Source organism: Phoca vitulina, unplaced genomic scaffold (genome assembly GCF_004348235.1).
Source record: "Phoca vitulina isolate PV1807 unplaced genomic scaffold, GSC_HSeal_1.0 scaffold44, whole genome shotgun sequence".
NCBI lineage: Eukaryota > Metazoa > Chordata > Mammalia > Carnivora > Phocidae > Phoca > Phoca vitulina.
The window spans coordinates 6183124-6194995 of record NW_022589747.1 but is presented as its reverse complement, the minus strand read 5'-3'; the positions used below and the strand labels follow the sequence as shown (position 1 = coordinate 6194995).

At 40.9% G+C, this 11872-nt stretch overlaps 1 pseudogene; it reads right to left on the bottom strand.

The window, feature by feature from the left end:
- Positions 1-1555: 1555 nt before the first annotated feature.
- Positions 1556-2562, bottom strand: LOC116648561 (annotated as a pseudogene).
- Positions 2563-11872: the final 9310 nt, after the last annotated feature.

Sequence of the window (11872 nt, the reverse complement as noted above, 5' to 3'; positions counted from 1 at the left end):
AGAGATTAGCAATGATAACTAATAATAAAATAGGATAATTAAAACAATACACTGTAATTAAAGTTATGTGAATTTGATCTCTCTCTATCTCTCAAAATATTTTATTGTCTTTTGTAATGATGTGAGATGATAGATGCCTACGTGATGAGATGCAGTGAGGTGGATGGTACAGACATTGTGATGTAGCATTAGGCTGCTATTCACCTGCTATTGACCTTCCGACAGTGTATCAGAAGGATCATGTACTTCCAGACCTATAGTTAGGGAGGGACTATTGTATAAAATGAAAACACAGCAACAAAATGAATTTGACAGAGGTCACATTTTTCTTTCTTTCTTTTTTTTTTAGTCAAAATCCAGTTTTATTAATAGAAAATAAACACTTATTCCAGTTTCAGTTGTTATACTTGAAGTTGCTAATAAAAAAAAATAAAATAATCCCTTAAAAATCCTGTTTTGACTAAGACAAAGAAACTGTGGTTTAAAAAAAAAAAAAAAAAAAAGGTATTCAGCACCATTTGTTCATAGACTTTTCAGAATTTGTTCTTGGAAATTTCCTGTCTGTAAAGTACAGGGATCACTGAGCTACATGAGGAAACCTCTCTGGGACAACCAATGAGGAGTTAAATAATCCTCATAAAAGGAATCCCTGTACATTCTGCTCGGTAGCCTGGACTATACAATGATGCCCTCCCCTCCAGCTCAGGAGGGACATGCTTCCAAGCACTAAGGTAGGAAGAGTCAGACTGTGACCTGCTGTTAGAATTGGCTAATAACAGTAAATTTCTGGCACAGATGCTACTGGTCCTTAACTCCCTGTGATTTTAGGAAATTCTGTAAATAGTTTCGATTTGATTCAATTTATTCAGAAATTAAACATGTTTAATATGGTTCACTCTACCAGAGTATCTCCTGGCTTAGTGTCCTTATAAAAATGTAGGTAAATCATAGTCTTAAAGCATACTTAGAATTATGCATTATTCAAGCCCAAACCTATTTTAACAAAATGTCTATAATTAAAAGCAGCTGATGAAATGAAACCCAAAGTTATGACAAGGGAGACTCATCTCACTTGAAGCTGTGTTGCTTAGAGAATTTAAAAAACAAAAACAAAAACATGTGCCCTTAAAGCCATTCAAGGACTGGTAAGGAGCCACCCTCTCTTCATTCTTTACCATAGAATTCCAATCAAGGATGGGCCAAAAATTAGCATGTTGAAATATTTCAGAAAGTCCATAGAAGTGTTAAAAAGACACTTAACAATGTCTCTCTTTCTTTATCTGTGAGTAGTAGTGCTCATGAGAATTTCCTAATTACACAAAGACAAAGGCAAATCCATACACCCAGATGTAAGAAGAATGGGAGGTGGACTGTTAGGTCATCCTTAGCCGTAGCTTCTGTGGGCTTTTTTCTATATGCTGATCACCAGTGTGAGTCAGGTGGACTTTCATGAGAGAGTAGTTTTTGGTGGCCAGGACCAGGCATTTCTGCCTAGTAGAATACACAACAGGTAAGGGAGTAAGGGAGGTAATACAGGGAAGCTACTCTTTCCAGCTCAGAAGTAGTTGATGAAGCCCATATACGAATTCAAGAAGCCCATGGGATCCTCTAACTGTGGATTGTGGCTAATGTGGTCATCCAGAATCGACACTGTGGACTGCATGGTAGCATTTTCCCATATAGCTCCAAAAACTCTGGGTAGGGATTTATGGGATCCAACGGCCCATAGATAAAAAAAATGGGAATAGTTACAGAAGTAAGAGCTCCCACCCAGAGTCTTCTGAACTTCCTCTGGTTGGTGTTCTGTAAGAGATTTTTGATAACTAAGTTCCATCATTGTTGGGTATCCTTTCCCACATGTCCCACAGCTCACTCTCAAAGGGTCAGGTGTATGGCCCAAAGACTGGGGTGAGACCTCAGGAGAATACAAAGAAGTTCATCAATCATGTAAGGATGGATGACAGCATGCGTCCATCTTCGAGAAGCTTTGGTGAAGGAGAGGACAGTGAGTCTCAGGAAATATACCTCCATTTGACAGACAGAGACTCTATGGTAAGCTGACCAGATCAATTCTGCTTGAACCTAGAGAACAGCTCCTGAGCAACGGTATCTCCATAATCAGGTGACAAAGTTTGTTACTGTGATTCTGGAGCCCCAGATGCCACAAACGTGCCTCCACAATGCTGACCTACTCAAATATGGAATAGTGACATAGTCTTGGTTTGTCACTGAAGCCAAAGTTCAAGAAAGCAAGGGAAATCACTTAATAAAACCTCAAGGTCATACCTTCCCAAATCTTGTACCAATCATAGCTAGATGTTGGAAAGCCATGTAAAAGCACAACTATCTCAGGACTTCCAACCACATCCACAGAGTCTTGGTAGAAGATCTGCAGTCCCTTATAAATGAAAAACTTGCCTAACAACTTCCATGAGTGATGAGTGAAGAGCAAGAGAAAGTGGGGGCGGGGGGCAGGGAAGGGAGCGGCAGGGGTAGGATATGCAAATAGGCCACCACCAGGGGCACAGCCAGTAGCCCCACTTGAACCCATTACTCCCTCATTTTGATTCAGGTAACACATGGGCTACAAGACTCCATGTTTGGGGGAAGCTCACATTTCATATTTAATTAGAACCCTGTGGTTGGAATGAGACCCGGGAGAAAATAGCAAGACAGAGAAGTGAGGAGATAGGATATTATATAGCTTAGAAATGTATAACGTAGGCAGGAAATGCAGTAGGGTCCTGGAGTTAGGGAATCCCGGTAACAAAGAATCCCCTAGTGTTTATTAGGAATCAAGGAGAGACAGCTTCTCAATTAAGTCCTCTAGATCACAGGGAGGCACAAGGAGCACCGTTGTAAAGCGGTGCCCCAGAATCTTAGATGATTTAAGCAATATGATGTGATGCCAAGCTTGGGGGAGGGAGACACTTGCCTTTAGTATATGTGCATATGTCTTGTGGAAATAGCATTGGATTGGGTATCAAGAGATGTGAATTCCGGTTCCAGATGTCTTGTGTGTAAATCAACCCACCTCAATTTCCCTCTTTGTCAAGGTAACTGTAATCTACCTCTCAGAGACAACATATTAATGAAAGTGTCTAATGAAAAAGAATGGGCAAAGAGAAACATGGGTATCAATTTGTATTGTGTTCAGAGTTGTGTGGCAAATGAATTTCAACTTGTGTGAACGCTAATATTCTGAATGGGGGTTGTTCTGGGAGCAAAGTATTATGACAGCAATCCAGGAACTAAACAAGCTATCATATGATTTGAAATCCATTCCCTGTATTATAGAAACAACACATAATTATAGAATTGACCAGCAGAGGTCAATGATACCATTTTCATATGCAAAATCCATACATAATTCTTTCCACACACTTTCTATATGTTCTGCTTTTTCATTGGTTGTAATAGCTGTAGTCTCTGGGTGCCTCCATTTCTTTTAGTGATGTGATGAAACCTGATTATTTTCTAGTCAGACTTACTTTTCACAATTTCTTTTGAACTCATCTACTTGAGATCTAACAAAGGAAGAACTAGCATTGTTGCTAGGGGCAACATAAGAAATGAATTCTATCCTGTGTGAAACAGGCTCTCCCCTTGGAAAGTCTGTCAATAATGATTTCCAGTGCAGACATCTCCAACAGCTAGATAGTGACCCATCAATAGCTTTATCACCCTGTGTTCTCAATCTCAGAGCATCTTCTGTGCCCCTTCAACCCACAAAATAGGTAATGATTGGCAAGAATTCCCCATATCTCTGTTGTCCCAACCCCTTATTGATAATTAGGTAATAATCAGCAAATCTTAGTTTGCATCAGGCGTCTGTCAAGCACTTTACAAATATTAACTCTTTTAATCCACATCACAATGGCATGAAATAGGGATGATTAATATCTTTACAGAAGACAAAAGAAACAAAGAGAGTATGTAGTTTGCCTGAATTTGTACAAGTAGAGCTGGGTTCTGAACCCAGGTGATCTACATGTAATGTGTTCAACCACTCTGCTAGGCTGATGACCAATACTTGAGGTGAGGATTTGTGTGAATGAGTAATAAATTCATCCGATTATATTTTAAAATTCTTTATAAAATTCTCTGGTAACGTATGTTTCTATTTTCCATTTTTGCTTAATTTTTAACTCTTTGGTTAAATCTTACTCTTTTTTGATATGACTACACGGTGTCAAATACAGCTGGGATTGAGTTTGTAGCAGACGGTCAAGGGGATAGCATGGGGCTTCATAGCTCTTACCTGGACACAAGGTACCTCTATTTTTAGGGCAGCTTTTCGATTACTAAACAACATACCCTAGTGCTACATCTGTAAACTGGTGAAGGTCATTAAAGTAAAGTATCTTGGGCGCCTGGGTGGCTCAGTTGGTTAAGCGACTGCCTTCGGCTCAGGTCATGATCCTGGAGTCCCTGGATCGAGTCCCGCATCGGGCTCCCTGCTCGGCAGGGAGTCTGCTTCTCCCTCTGACCCTCCCGACCCTCCCCCCTCTCATGCTCTCTCTCTCTCAGTCTCTCTCTCTCAAATAAATAAATAAAATCTTTAAAAATAAAAATAAAAAATAAAGTAAAGTATCTTTTTGTGGCCAAAAGCAAATGTTAGAGGATTTGCCCTGGTGTTCTGGCATGGAGGAAACCCACACCCACTGTCCTTTAATTGCAATTGAGTTGATGTGCTATGATGCTGCTGAAGGCCTACATGTGTGTCTTTTCTAAGATCTCCCACTGCCATGTCCTCTGGCTTCCCTGAGACTAGGGCTCATCTGCTGGTATTAAAGGCATGAAGTAAGCTTGCCATTTGTTTATTTCAAACCAACTGTGATCAAAAGCCACTAACATAAGCTAAAAAGATAGCTTAGTGGAATCAACATCTGGTAGATAGTACTTAAATTCCCTGCAATCCTGCTTTTACATCCTAGTAGGGTAAAATCAATCTTCCCTTTACTGGGAAAAATGCAATAAGCTATAACTTCTCAGTGTGAACTTGTTGGTTTTAAACTTTTAAAACTAAATCATATTTGGGGGGGGCGGAGCAAGATGGCGGAGGAGTAGGAGACCTGGATTTCGTCTCCTCTCAGGAATTCAGCTGGATAGGGATCAAACCATTCTGAACACCTACAAACTCAACAGGAGATCAAAGAAAAGAAGAGCAACAACTCTCTGAACAGAAAAGCGACCACTTTTTGGAAGGTAGGACGTGCGGAGAAGTGAATCCGAGGCGATATTCGGGAGGATAGACGGCGGGGGAGGGGCCTCCGTCGGCCGCTTCTGGCAAGTGATAGAGCCGCGGAGCACAAAGTCGGAACTTTTAGAAGTCTGCTCTGCTGAGGGACGTCACTCTGGTGGCGAAGTGGGGGGTGGAACCCTCGCGGGACAGTGTGGTCTCAGGACCCTCGGGGTCACAGAAAGACCGGGGGTGCCTGAGTGCGGCAGTGCTCCCAGGTATCAGAGCAGGGAAGCCGGCTGCAGAGACGGAGCCCAGGCGCGGGCTCTCAGCTCAGGGTTGTCATAGACCGTGATCCGCGGCACAGTCGGGCCACTGCTCCTCCAGCAGGGACCCAACAAGCGGCAGATCCGGGGAGACTCACCTTCTTCCCCCGGGAGGAGAGGTGCGGGAGCGCACCGCGGGGATCTGCTGGGTTTGGAGACTCCACCCGGGGTCGGGTGCCAGATAGAAAGGCGCGGTCACAGGCCGGGTGAGCGCGGAGTGTGGCCGGAGACCGGGGAGACGGGAGTGACTGACGGCTTTTCTCTGGGGGCTCGCTGAGGAGCGGGACCCCGAGTTCTCGGCTCCTCCGGGGCGGAGACTGGGAGGCTGCCATTTTCACTCTCCGCCTCCAAGGCTGTACGGAAAGCTTGCAGGGAACAAAAGCTCCGGAGAGCAAACCCGAGCAGATTACTTAGCCCGGACCGGCAAGGGCGGGGCAATTCTGCCTCCGGCAAAGACATTTGGGAACCACGGCAACAGGCCCCTCCCCCCAGAAGATCAGCGAGAACAGCCAGCCAAGACCAAGTTTACCGATCAGTGAGAACGGCAGAACTCCAGCGCTAGGGGAACACTGCACATAGAATCCATGGCTTTTTTACCATGATTCTTTAGTCTTTCAAAGTTAATTATTTTTTTTAACTGTCTTTTTTTCTTTTTTCCTTTTTTCTTTTTTTTTGAATTATTTTTTTTCCCTTTTTCAACCAACATCTTATCAATCCCTTTTTTAAAAAAAAACATTTTTATTTTTCATTTTTAAAGTCATATTCTATCCCTTCATAGTAGTTACCCGTATTTTTGGCATATATATATAAGTTGTTCTCTCCTTAAAATCTTGAGATAGTTTCTTCTAACAGATCAAAATATACTCTAAATCTCTAGTGTATGGTTTTTTTCTACTCCCCTGCCTGATCACATTCTCTCCCTTTTTTCTTTCTTTCTTTCTTTTTTTTTTAATCCTCTTCTTTCTTTTTTCAAACAACTTATCAAATCCTTTTTTAAAATTTTTTATAATTTCCATCTTTACAGTCATATTCCATCCCTTCATCATATCAACCCTTATTTTTGTACATATATAAGTTTTTCTTTCTTTAAAATTTTGGGAGGGACTTTCTTTTAACAGACCAAAATACACCCAAAATCTAGTGTGTGGCACTGATCTATAATCCAGCCTGATCATATTTGATCACATTCTGTTTTTGTTTTGTTTTGTTTTGTTCTGCTTTTGTTTGTTTTTATCTTTATCTTTATCTTTTTTCTTTTTTTCTTTCCTTTTCTTTTTTCTCTCTTTCCCTTTCTTTTCCCACTGCTTCAGGTCTTTTCTGATTTGTTTAGAGTATATTTTCTGGGGACGTTGTTACCCTGCTAGCATTTTGTTCTCTCATTAATCTATTCTCCTCTGCACAAAATGACAAGACGGAAAAAATCACCTCAACAAAAAGAACAAGAGGTAGTACCGACTGCCAGGGACCTACTCAATACGGACATTAGTACGATGTCAGATCTAGAGTTCAGAATCATCACTTTAAAGATACGAGCTGGGCTTGAAAAAAGCATGGAAGTTATTAGAGAAACCCTTTCTGGAGAAGTAAAAGAACTAAAATCGAACCAAGTAGAAATCAAAAAGGCTATTAATGAGGTGCAATCAAATATGGGGGCGCTAACTGCTAGGATAAATGAGGCAGAAGAAAGAATCAGCGAGATAGAAGACCAAATGATGGAAAATAAAGAAGCTGAGAAACAGAGAGATAAACAACTACTGGATCACGAGGGCAGAATTCGAGAGATAAACGATACCATAAGACGAAACAACATTAGGATAATTGGGATCCCAGAAGAAGAAGAAAGAGAGAGAGGTGCAGAAGGTATAATGGAGCAAATTATAGCAGAGAACTTCCCTAATTTGGGGAAGGAAACAGGCATCAAAATCCAGGAAGCACAGAGAACCCCTCTCAAAATCAATAAAAATAGGTCAACACCCCGACATCTAATAGTAAAACTTACGAGTCTCAGAGACAAAGAGAAAATCCTGAAAGCAGCTCGGGAGAAGAGATATGTAACCTACAATGGTAGAAACATTAGATTGGCAACAGACTTATCCACAGAGACCTGGCAGGCCAGAAAGGACTGGCAGGACATATTCAGAGCACTAAATGAGAAAAATATGCAGCCAAGAATACTATATCCAGCTAGGCTGTCATTGAAAATTGAAGGAGAGATAAAAAGCTTCCAGGACAAACAAAAACTAAAGGAATTTGCAAACACGAAACCAGCCCTACAAGAAATATTGAAAGGGGTCCTCTAAGCAAAGAGAGAGCCTAAAAGCAACATAGACCAGAAAGGAACACAAACAATATACAGTAACAGTCACTTTACAGGCAATACAATGGCACTGAACTCCTATCTTTCAATAGTTACCCTGAATGTAAATGGGCTAAATGCCCCAATCAAAAGACACAGGCTATCAGATTGGATTAAAAAACAAGACCCATCGATATGCTGTCTGCAAGAGACTCATTTTAGACCCAAAGACACCCCCAGATTGAAAGTGAGGGGGTGGAAAACCATTTACCATGCTAATGGACACCAAAAGAAAGCTGGGGTGGCAATCCTTATATCAGACAAATTAGATTTTAAACCAAAGACTGTAATAAGAGATGAGGAAGGACACTATATCATACTTAAAGGGTCTATCCAACAAGAAGATCTAACAATTGTAAATATCTATGCCCCTAACATGGGAGCAGCCAATTATATAAGGCAATTAATAACAAAAGCAAAGAAACACATCGACAACAATACAATAATAGTGGGGGACTTTAACACCCCCCTCACTGAAATGGACAGATCGTCTAAGCAAAAGATCAACAAGGAAATAAAGACTTTAAATGACACACTGGACCAAATGGACTTCACAGACATATTCAGAACATTCCATCCCAAAGCAACGGAATACACATTCTTCTCTAGTGCCCATGGAACATTCTCCAGAAGAGATCACATCCTAGGTCATAAATCAGGTCTCAACCGGTACCAGAAGATTGGGATCATCCCCTGCCTATTTTCAGACCACAATGCTTTGAAACTAGAACTCAATCACAAGAGGAAAGTCAGAAAGAACTCAAATACATGGAGGCTAAAGAGCATCCTACTGAAGAATGAATGGGTCAACCAGGAAATTAAAGAAGAATTAAAAAAATTCATGGAAACCAATGAAAATGAAAACACAACTATTCAAAATCTTTGGGATACAGCAAAGGCAGTCCTAAGAGGAAAGTATATAGCAATACAAGCCTTTCTCAAGAAACAAGAAAGGTCTCAAGTACACAACCTAACCCTACACCTAAAGGAGCTGGAGAAAGAACAGCAAATAAAGCCTAAACCCAGCAGGAGAAGAGAAATAATAAAGATCCGAGCAGAAATCAATGAAATAGAAACCAAAAGAACAGTAGAACAGATCAACGAAACTAGGAGCTGGTTCTTTGAAAGAATTAACAAGATTGATAAGCCCCTGGCCAGACTTATCAAAAAGAAAAGAGAAATGACCCAAATCAACAAAATCATGAATGAAAGAGGAGAAATCACAACCAACGCCAAAGAAATACAAACAATTATAAGAACATATTATGAGCAACTCTATGCCAACAAATTAGATAACCTGGAAGTAATGGATGCATTCCTAGAGATGTATCAACTACCAAAACTGAACCAGGAAGAAATAGAACACCTGAACAGACCTATAACCACTAAGGAAATAGAAGCAGTCATCAAAAATCTCCCAAAACACAAAAGCCCAGGGCCAGATGGCTTCCCAGGGGAATTCTACCAAACATTTCAAGAAGAATTAATACCTATCCTTCTGAAACTGTTCCAAAAAATAGAAATGGAAGGAAAACTTCCAAACTCATTTTATGAGGCCAGCATTACCTTGATCCCAAAACCAGACAAAGACCCCATTAAAAAGGAGAATTACAGACCAATATCCCTGATGAACATGGATGCAAAAATTCTCACCAAAATACTAGCCAATAGGATCCAACAGTACATTAAAAGGATTATTCACCACGACCAAGTCGGGTTTATCCCTGGGCTGCAAGGTTGGTTCAACATCCGCAAATCAATCAACGTGATACAATACATTAACAAAAGAAAAAACAAGAATCACATGATCCTCTCAATAGATGCAGAAAAAGCATTTGACAAAGTACAGCATCCTTTCTTGATCAAAACTCTTCAGAGTATAGGGATAGAGGGTACATACCTCAATATCATAAAAGCCATCTATGAAAAACCTACAGCGAATATCATTCTCAATGGGGAAAAACTGAGAGCTTTCCCCCTAAGGTCAGGAACGCGGCAGGGATGTCCACTATCACCACTGCTATTCAACATAGTATTGGAAGTCCTAGCCACAGCAATCAGACAACAAAAAGAAATCAAAGGCATCCAAATTGGCAAAGAAGAAGTCAAACTCTCACTCTTTGCAGATGATATGATACTTTATGTGGAAAATCCCAAAGACTCCACCCCAAAACTGCTAGAACTCATACAGGAATTCAGTCAAGTGGCAGGATATAAAATCAATGCACAGAAGTCAGTGGCATTCCTATACACCAACAACAAGTCAGAAGAAAGAGAAATTAAGGAGTCGATCCCATTTACAATTGCACCCAAAACCATAAGATACCTAGGAATAAATCTAACCAAAGAGGCAAAGGATCTGTACTCAGAAAACTATAAAATACTCATGAAAGAAATTGAGGAAGACACAAAGAAATGGAAAAACGTTCCATGCTCATGGATTGGAAGAACAAATATTGTGAAGATGTCAATCCTACCTAGAGCAATCTACACATTCAATGCAATCCCCATCAAAATACCATCCACTTTCTTCAAAGAAATGGAACAAATAATCCTAAAATTTGTATGGAACCAGAAAAGACCCCGCATAGCCAGAGGAATGTTGAAAAAGAAAAGCAAAGCCGGCGGCATCACAATTCCAGACTTCCAGCTCTACTACAAAGCTGTCATCATCAAGACAGTATGGTACTGGCACAAAAACAGACACATAGATCAATGGAACAGAATAGAGAGCCCAGAAATGGACCCTCAACTCTATGGTCAACTAATCTTCGACAAAGCAGGAAAGAATGTCCAATGGAAAAAAGACAGTCTCTTCAACAAATGGTGTTGGGAAAATTGGACAGCCACATGCAGAAGAATGAAACTGGACCATTTCCTTACACCACACACAAAAATAGACTCCAAATGGTTGAAAGACCTCAATGTGAGACAGGAGTCCATCAAAATCCTAAAGGAGAACACAGGCAGCAACCTCTTCGACCTCAGCCGCAGCAACTTCTTCCTAGAAACATCGCCAAAGGCAAGGGAAGCAAGGGCAAAAATGAACTATTGGGACTTCATCAAGATAAAAAGCTTTTGCAAAGCAAAGGAAACAGTCAACAAAACCAAAAGACAACTGACAGAATGGGAGAAGATATTTGCAAATGACATATCAGATAAAGGGCTAGTATCCAAAATCTATAAAGAACTCATCAAACTCAACACCCAAAGAACAAAGAATCCAATCAAGAAATGGGCAGAAGACATGAACAGACATTTCTCCAAAGAAGACATCCAAATGGCCAACAGACACATGAAAAAGTGTTCAATATCGCTCGGCATCAGGGAAATCCAAATCAAAACCTCAATGAGATACCACCTCACACAGTTAGAATGGCTAAAATTAACAAGTCAGGAAATGACAGATGTTGGCGGGGATGCGGAGAAAGGGGAACCCTCCTACACTGTTGGTGGGAATGCAAGCTGGTGCCGCCACTCTGGAAAACAGTATGGAGGTTCCTCAAAAAGTTGAAAATAGAGCTACCATATGATCCAGCAATTGCACTACTGGGTATTTACCCCAAAGATACAAAAGTAGGGACCCGAAAGGCTACGTGCACCCCGATGTTTATAGCAGCAATGTCCACAATAGCCAAACTGTGGAAAGAGCCAAGATGTCCATCAACAGATGAATGGATAAAGAAGATGTGGTATATATATGCAATGGAATATTATGCAGCCATCAAAAGGAATAAGATCTTGCCATTTGCAACGACGTGGATGGAACTGGAGGGTATTATGCTGAGCGAAATAAGTCAAACAGAGAAAGACATGTATCATATGACCTCACTGATATGAGGAATTCTTAATCTCAGGAAACAAACTGAGGGTTGCTGGAGTGGGGGGTGGGGTGGGAGGGATGGGGTGACTGGGTGATGGACACTGGGGAGGGTATGTGTTCTGGTAAGCGCTGTGAATTGTGCAGGACTGTTGAATCTCAGATCTGTACCTCTGAAACAAATAATG